The following is a 7280-nucleotide window of genomic DNA, read 5'->3' as shown; positions in this document are numbered from 1 at the left end:
AAGGAATTCACCTCTTAATCCGAAGGTCGCGGGTTCGAATACCGTCACACAAAACATTTTCGCCCTTTCAGCCGTGGGGGCGTTATAAAGTTACGGTCAATCCCACAATTCGTTGGTAAAAGAGTAGCCCAAGAGTTGACGGTGGGTGGTAATGACTAGCTGCCTTCCCTCTAGTCTCACACTGCTAAATTAGGGACGAATAGTGCAGATAGCCCTCGTGTAGCTTTGCGCGAAATTCAAGACAAATCAAACAAAATCCAGTAACCAAGGAATTATTTTCAAACAAACACAAACAGTGCACGTTCTGTTTCTGATTTATGAATAATGATAAAATATTGTAAGTAGAGAATACACGAATACGTCAGTCGCAATATAATTACTGTATCCAATGCTGACAAGACATTTCGTCCATTACTTACGCCCATTAGGGCCGCTGAGACATGACAGACATGGTTGCCGTTAAAACATTTACTTTAACAACACTTTCGGTGTGAACTAGATTAAGTTGGTGAACTGTAATTTGTATCAATTATCTTTAGCCATTTCACCTCGGAATTAGGTTTATTATATTTAACATTAAATTATTTATTTGAACATCAACTTTTTACATTATTAATGTTATTTACTATTCTGCCTGACTCGAATTAACATCAGTCATAATTCGAAATAGCTGACAATCCAGTAAGGTTGTCTTACGTTTGTATTATCCCAGAACAGGTCAGATGACCTTAGCGGTCAGAAGACCGTATTCGTAATTATAAGAACTCATTTAAAGTTCTTATATGATTTTTAGTTCACACTTAATACCACTTTGTAAGACGTATTTTGCGTTTTTTCTACCTGCTTTGTCTCTCCTGATTCTCCCCCTCCTCTCTCTCCCTCATGTAACTCGAAACGTGATCGTTTCGATGCACTTGTGACTCACGTGTTTTCAGTGAATGTTCTTCTTTCGTCGTTTAAGTTCTACAAACAGGTTCTCTTGCAGTAGTCTGAAATAATAGACAAGAAGAAGAGGTTATGTTATACCAGAGGATATTGTTTGTTTGTTTATGATAATAACCGTTCTTTACATACTTGCGTACAAAAAACATTAGAATCGTGTCTAAGTTTTGAGTGCCGTAGGATTAGTCATGATTTTAGTTCAAGACACTGACACCAGTTGAAAGACCCTGATGCTCCGATAAGTGAATCCTCGAATATGTGATTTTTATCTGGAATCAGCTACGTTCTGTAAACAACTTCACGGAAAATGTACATCTTACGGTAATTAATAAACACATCCTGTACATTTCACCATAACTAATAAATATATCTTCTCGAAGATTTTAAACGTGTCCAAATGCTGTCTCATGATTTGTGAAAGTCAAGTGTGTGACGCACAGTGAATTAGTTTTTCGAGGTTATTAATACTGACCAACGCTCGGTATTTTATGAACATAGTCGACCTCCAGGTATTCCTAGGTATGTAAGATAAAGATTTGTTTGTTTTTGAATTTCGCTAAAAGGTACTTAAAGACTATCTGCGCTAGCTGTCCTAATTTTGCAGTTTAAGACTAAAGGAAAGGCAACTAGTCATCACCACCCATCGCTACTCTTTAATGGGAGTGACCGTTACATTATAACTCCCTCACGGCTGAAAGGGCGAGCATGTTTGTTACGACTGGGATTCGAACCCGCGACTTTCAGATGACGAGTCGAGTGCCTTATCCACCTGGCCATGCCGGGCTGATAAGATAGAGGAACAACAACAAATTATAATTCATGTAATTAACAGCATAATCAAAGTAATTGTGGTGCATGATGGGAGAGCGTAATGTCATATTTGTAACAATTTTTACACTACTTTTACCTTATGTTTCACATTGTTTCGTGTGTAGGGTTCAGTAAATGAAACTAGTACAGTGGAAAGGTCAGAACCTTTAAGTACAACTGTATCAAAATATTTCATAATTGATTATGAAATCAAGTAAACACCGTCAAAGCAAAAACTCGTTATCTTGATATGAACTTTGACCTTTAAAACAAAATCGGAGTAAATAGTTTTTTACTAATGGAGCTAAATCAATTCTCTTTTGTAGTTGTTTGCTGTTAGGCGCAAAAATTATAAAATTATTCAATTAACTATCTGTGCTCTTCCCATCGCGAGTACCGTAATCTGATTTATAGCGTTATGAGTCCACAGACTTATCGCTGAGCCACAGGGGATCACTATTCGTAATATCTGTTTATTAACTGTTTTTTTTTTTTAATACGTAACTATTAGGGGCCCTTTTATTTCAACTTTGAAAATAACTCGAAAAGTAAATACTTAATTTAATAACTGTCATTTTTTTCAAGAGAAGCGTTTACAACTTGGGGCAAAGTAAGGGGTTCCGAAAATACTAGTAATTATGCATAAAAATTCCAGACGCTGTATGATTTGGTAGTTAAGGCGCTCGACTCCTAATGTTCACGTCACGGGTTCGAATCTTTATCACGCTCACCCTTTCAGCCGTGAGGGCGTTATTATTCGACAGTGAATCCACCGAATCTTTATATTCTTCTCAACTTCATAACGAGGTTATCATCCGTATAATCTCCTTCACAACCATTAAAACCGGTACTATTCTCGACACCATCGCACAGAAGATAAAAAAAATGCTGCACAGAAATTGAAACATAAAACCTACCAGTTTACGTGAAATAAAACATATTTTATTTAATTTTCTCTATTTTATAAAATTGAAAATGGTGCGTGTTTTAATTGTAGTATTTGATTTTTTCCTTCAGTGATAAAATTCTTCCAGCATAGGTGTCGCTAGTGTTTGTAATACACACACACACACATACATATATATACATATACACACACAAAGGATGGTCAGGTAAAGTAAAGACCCCACTAGGGCTCCAGAGTGTTACGCTTTAATAAATAAACTTCAACTTGGTTCAGTTTGGTTTTGGTTTGTTTTGAATTTCGTACAAAGCTACACGAAGGCAATTTGTGCTAGCCGTCCCTAATTTAGCAGTGTAAGACTAGAGGGAAGGCAGCTGCTAGTCATCACCACCCAGCGCCAACTCGTAGAATCAGTTTATCTTTTTGTTTCCTTTTTCTTTCTGCCTTTAAAATATAATTATTATTTATTATTGCAGCATTGAACTATACGTACATACGTAATGGACACGACACAGCGTTCCTGTTGGGGTTATTTCGTATTAATCACTTTTAATACGGATTGAAGGATATACAAAGAAAAAATTGTTACTCAATATTTACAAACATAAAATTAGTAGAAAGATAATGACAGTAAAATTTGAACTGTGTGTTTAGTGAATCACCCTGATTGGGTGTGTAAGGTTACAACATCACTAGGACTTAAAAAAAAAAAAGCGTTTTAAAATCTTCTGGCAACAACTTTCAATTGTGCGATCGAATAGCACGTGACTGTCACTCTCGTGCTCGTTCCCAGGGGCCCTTCCAGAAACTAAATATTTGCTAACTTGGCAGCTGCATATGCAGACCGCTAGTTACACCGTTATTCAGTTAGGTTACTACAAACAAGCGTGCGCATAGGCTTTTCTCCAAGTTTTCCACATTTCATAGGTTCTGAAGAGACGGATCAAAAACTCATAAATCAGTAGCAGAACGCCCGTCAAGAACAAAATCAAAGCCATTTCGCTGATTACAAGAGTGTGGTGATGACTGGCAGCGAGAGTATTGAAATATGATATGCAGAAAATTTAGAGAACGCGGCTATAATTATGCACATATATTAAAGGTGTTTAGTTGCTTTAATAATAACTATTAATGGATGGCTACACAATGCAAGACTCATAAAATATAAGCTCTGAACAGTTGTTTTTTTTACTTTGTTTTCGGGCTGAAATATAGAAAAATATTTTCTTTTTAAACAATAAATATGTGTTCTACCGAAAGTATATTGATAATGCTTGTAATTAAGGAGGTACTGGTATTATTTGTAATAGATGGAACATTAGAAATGTTCGTAACCAAGAAACATTGGTGAATCTTCTAATCCAGGATGATGTTTCTAATGAAGTGGACACTGATGATGTTTCTAATGAAGGTAGACATTGGTATTAGTTATAGTGTACAGTATATAAAGTTGCAAAAGTAAGTCAAAAGCAGGTTTATAATTAAGGATAAAGAAGTCCATAATACGTACTTTTCACAATGTCCAGCTTGGTTCAGTTAACACTGTCAACGGTCATACACAATTTCTTGTTCTTCTGGGAGACAATTTACCATTCGACGATACGTTGACGTGATGTTGGACCCAGACCATTCGTTGGCGTAAAAGAATGTTTGGTACCTACTGCTACGATTATGGTGTATCTTGAAATCACTGACAGTACAAGTTAGATACCCCTCCCTTTAATGTTCTGTTCATCAACCCACCACGAAACATCAAAGAAACTGAAGTTGCACTGACTGAATAATGTTTTTTGTTTGTTTGTTTGTTTGTTTTTAAATTCGCGCAAAGCTACTCGAGGGCTATTCGCGCTAGCCGTCCCTAATTTAGCAGCGTAAGACTAAAGGGAAGGCAACTAGTCATCACCACCCAGCGCCAAACTCTTGGACTACTCTTTTACCAACGAATAATGGGATTGACCGTCACTATATGTAACGCCCCCACGGCTGAAAAGGCGAGCATTTTTGGTGTGACAGAGATTCGAACCCGCGACCCTCAGATTACGAGTCGAGTGCCTTAACCACCTGGCCATGCCGGGCCGACTGAACAATGGAACACGGTTTTCCCCTTCTCTCCCAAAGAAGCTCATATTCCAAAGTTTGTAACAACTGGTATGATATCAATGATCTCCCCCCCCCAAAAAAAAAAAAATCCTTATAAGATTTGTGACAACTGCTATTATGTCGACGACCACCCCAAAAAAATCACAATTCAAGTTTTGTACGAACTGCTATAAAGATGATAGCTCCTTCCACAAAACAAAACTAATATTCCAAGGTTAGTAACAGCCGCTAGGATGTCGTTGGAACTGGTTTTTTATATGCGTCATTGAATAATTGAAACTCTTTAGGTATATTCTGCTTTTAACTAGGTTGTATGTTATATATTTTATTATATAATAGTTGTAAGGGTAGCTTGGATTGCTATCATATCCTAAGTGTAGATTTCACACTCTTTCACACAGCACAATGAAGAGTTCAAGACCTTGAACGAAGTATATTAAACCTCTTCCACCTGCATATTGAGCTCAGAAATAATGACCAAGTAAAGCAAGAGTTGTTCAGAACAGAGCCGTTAGCGAGAAAAGTTGTTCAGAACAGTGCCCCTAACGACAGTAACTGTTCAGAATATAAAGCATAGCTAAATGAATAGTGCAGAATAGAAACCAATTTATTCGCGTAGCGCAGAATAGAAACACCAATTAGTTACACGAATAATTACGATAGAAACGCAAACTACATGATCAATTCAAAACACAGCCATCAACTGCACTAGTACAATTAAAGAACGTTAATTAAGACTGTTTTACACTCCTTTAATTGTAATTATAACCAACCTTTCATTTTCTTAAATTATTTAAAATAGTTTGTAAAATCCATTTGTTTGTAAGTATTGAAATGGTACAATAAACCAGAGGTAACTGAAACTCGCTTATTAGAAGTGGATGTGTCATTACGTGGTCGTGTCAACTATGATTTCTGTTGTTCTAGTATTTCCTAACATTGAGAGCTCTAAAGGCATGCTCATTTGGCTAAGAAGTAAGTCCAGGCCAAGTAGGGTTGCAGTGTAGATCCTTTATCCATCTGTGTCCAATCAGATGAAGCCAGGCGCGTCCGGAATGTGTGACCAGCCTGGCAAGACCTTGACCACTGGAGGGGCCGTGTCCGCTCGCCTCCTACTCGTGGGAAACATGAGTGGTTGTTAGCCGTGAAAAGTTGAAGGCCGACCACCGCTTTGCACGTGCAGACAGGTCGACACTGAGCGGAAACATCACTTGGCTCCTCACTTAGTTCAGCTTAGAAAATGTCGCAGTACATTGTCATGGGTGAACGGTATGGAGCGCCTAAAATAGAAATAAAACAGCCACGAATCAATCGCTTTGGCCTACTGTAATTTTCACCTCAACCGTAGATCCTCTTGGTAATCGAAATATATGCTACAAATAGTATTTTTACCATCAGATGGCGCCACATCAAATACTTCGTTCTTTGACACTTGGGGAAAAGGATTTTCCAGAAAGTAAATATAACGCATGTCTACACACACTTGCAGGAAGGACTACACGAAGTATAAGCGTACTGAACTTGCAAAACAGTTGAACTATTAAAAAATGCAACGATTCGAACAAGTGTGTTGACAAGTATATTTTGGTCACCTGCTTGGTTAGTTACCCAGTGGGATTTAACAGGTCATTTTAACTCTTTTCTTCCACTGGTAACGTTGCTCTCAAAATAGTAATACTTGTGCTGTTTATAATTTTACGTTTCACGACGTGACTAACTCTACACGGATATAAAGAAGGAAAAAGCCCTACTTTTGGAGGAGAAAGAAAATGAGTGACAAATTCATACTGGGGAGGGCATGCCCCCCATTCAACAACATTTGTAAGTTTCAATGAAAATGGCACATTTTTATGACATCCACGTATATGGGCGCAATTTTTGTGTGATCTCACCCAACCCCTCTGCTTCATATGCGGATCTAAGAACGTTTGAGGTAGAACTGATATAATTAGATGGGTTAACAAGAACTAGACAGGTGCATTCAAAGTAGTAGATATATCCTTTATCTGCGCTTATTACACTTACTGCTTCGACAAAATACATACAGCTTAACACAGCTCAATTAATGTTTTTATTAATCAAAGTTGAGACAAAAGTAAACAAAAGTTCGTGATTTTATTTCAAAGAAAAATCCGTTAATGACCGATTTGTTTCATACAGTTTTCGCAAAACCCACGAGTCGAGTTTTATGCAATAAGTGTTTTGGGAACAATTTTGAAATAAACTTGAAATTTTTGTGTCTAAAGATAACAGATTGTTTTATTTAACTATATTAGGAATTCCGAATTAAACTAACCATCTTATACTGTTACTGTTTGTGTTAAATATTCTAAAACCGGACAAAAGTATTCATTTTTACCAGAGCCTCATAATATTAATGTGGGAATGTTCCAGATAATCAATAATTTACAATTAAGATTACTTCGCATCGGCGTCTGCAGAAATATTTTTAGAGAGGAACAAAGTTTTTCAGAGGGAGGGGCTGGGGCAAAGAAGTGTGAAATTTTGAATTGAATAAAAAATT

This window comes from Tachypleus tridentatus, chromosome 13 (genome assembly GCF_004210375.1).
Source record: "Tachypleus tridentatus isolate NWPU-2018 chromosome 13, ASM421037v1, whole genome shotgun sequence".
NCBI lineage: Eukaryota > Metazoa > Arthropoda > Merostomata > Xiphosura > Limulidae > Tachypleus > Tachypleus tridentatus.
The sequence above is the reverse complement of the archived record's forward strand: the minus strand, read 5'-3'. Positions refer to the sequence as shown.